At 41.7% G+C, this 2,030-nt stretch overlaps 1 long non-coding RNA gene across 2 annotated transcripts; it reads left to right on the forward strand.

Annotated features, from left to right (window-relative positions):
* Nucleotides 1-441: 441 nt before the first annotated feature.
* LOC112079456 (uncharacterized) lies at nucleotides 442-2,022 on the forward strand. 2 transcript variants are annotated; one of them, XR_002895951.2, is made up of 4 exons: nucleotides 442-694; nucleotides 1,458-1,574; nucleotides 1,779-1,863; nucleotides 1,985-2,022. It is a non-coding gene; the product is annotated as an uncharacterized lncRNA (long non-coding RNA). The 2 variants fall into 2 exon arrangements; XR_011479254.1 differs by lacking the exon at nucleotides 442-694 and having other exon boundaries at nucleotides 1,165-1,574.
* Nucleotides 2,023-2,030: the final 8 nt, after the last annotated feature.

The following is a 2,030-nucleotide window of genomic DNA, read 5'->3' on the forward strand; positions in this document are numbered from 1 at the left end:
CTACTCCAAAGCAATTACATGTGGCGCAGAAACCACTGACTCACTGCATTATTCTATAGTATTATCAAGACACGTGCTGTTAACTCTTAACTACTTAGGACAGCTCACCAGGTGTCCTAAATATCTGCCGACTAGGTGGGACTAGAGACTTCATGTATAGTTACCCATGCGTTTCCCACCCACTTATACCCATAAGTGTAAAATGTCTTTATTCTCAGCACTTATACGACCAATATTCTAGTCTGAGACACTTTGGCGATATGGACCCAGATCTCAAAATATTGTTATAAAAAAAAACTTTGAATGTTTGTTTTACATAATAATAAAAAATGAATATTACTAATGTAACCCACTGTAAAGACTGGGTTTAGTTGATTGTGTTGCACTGCTCATGTCCGCGTTCTGGAAGCTGTCACGCGTCCCCGTTCGGTGTGGCGCCAAGCATATTTGTCCGGTTACGCGCAGAGTTGCTGAGGTGATCTTGGGGAATAACGACGGAGTTCACTACAGTGTTGAGACACCGAAGTTAGTTGTTCAATTGCTTTTTTCTTTACGGTCAGGGACAGTATGAGTGTAGCCAGATCCTTTTCACTCTCTATCCTTGTTTCATTTTGTGGTTCACCGGATCTCGCATTTTCATCGAGACGAGGTACAGAACGACCAGCTAGCTAGCCAAGCTAGTCGGTACAGCTCGGTAAGCTAGCTAGCTACTATACCAACAGCATCCTAGTTAACTTAGCTAACAATACATCATTCTCTCTTTGATGGATGCTGGCTACCGTTGTCCGGTTCTCCTCTCTTCACTAGATGGACGGAAACTTTAGTGTTTAACCCCTTCAGGGCGCCTCAATAGCAGGTATTGAACACCGGGTAAATAATCACTAGTCAGAGCCTCAACCTCAGTAAACATTCATTATAAAACACATCTTAATATCTGATATTGCGAGTAAACAACCTCGGAATATGAAAGACAAGAGTGCGTCTTCCAGCCCACCAGTAAATTACATAATTCAACCCTCCCGGTTAGTAAATTTACCTCAACATGCCCCCGGAGAAGGCAGAGTAACGACACCAGCCTTTTAGCAGGGCTGACTACAACGCTCGAGTCGCTAAATGAATTTCGTTATTAAAAATGGCACACTGCTCGCGCGCGCCAACGAGCGTCTAGAAGTGAGTTCTATTTGTGACGCAATTCGCGCTGGTTTATAGAAGCAGGTACCCACGTGCCATCTCCTCATTGGTTTATAGAAGCAGGTACACATGCCATCTCCTCATTTAGCAAAAATATATAAACATAATTTAGCATAAACATAACTTCTTTAATAAACAATAAAAGCTAATTTACGAACATTTCTGAAAATGGATATATAGCTTTTTGGAATGAAACTCTTCTTCTGTTTCCCCATCAGAGCTCAGAGTAGATGAGAGATGTAATGTTTGTCTCTGTTGTGTTGAAGCCCAATCAAGCAGGAGAGACCAGCCTCCCCTGTACCCAGCTGTGTGTCCATGAAGAGTGACTGGTCTATGGGTCCTCCTATATCCTTTAGAGAGGGAGACTTTTCTACTGAACAAAGGTAAGAAGAACTCATGGGTCATGGTCAGTGAGTTTTACAACACTGTCTCTAGTCATTTCTCCTCTCCCATTTTCCCATTTATTTTTGTTGTTTTGATAATCCATAGGCTAATCCTTTTGTCCATTTTCAACATTCCCTCCGTGCGTGTGCGTGTGTGTGTGTACTCCCTAGATGAGGAGATGTAATCTCATGTTCTGCCCACAGAAACCAACAGGAGAGATCAGAGTCAGAGATTCTCAGTGGTCAGTCTTCCCAGAGTCATCAAACAGACCTGGCCTCCATATTCAGTGTATGTGGTCCTGTTATGTACATTTGTTTTTGTTTACCTCAAGTAAAGTTGATCTGTCAATCATTCATTAATGTGAGAAAGCATTTCTTCTCTTGCTTAACTTATTTACTTATTTATTCAGTTGCTTGAAGAGAAATTATGACATTTGTGAAGAACGAGCTGAAATG

Source organism: Salvelinus sp. IW2-2015, unplaced genomic scaffold (assembly GCF_002910315.2).
Source record: "Salvelinus sp. IW2-2015 unplaced genomic scaffold, ASM291031v2 Un_scaffold8057, whole genome shotgun sequence".
In the NCBI taxonomy this organism is placed as follows: Eukaryota; Metazoa; Chordata; class Actinopteri; order Salmoniformes; family Salmonidae; genus Salvelinus; species Salvelinus sp. IW2-2015.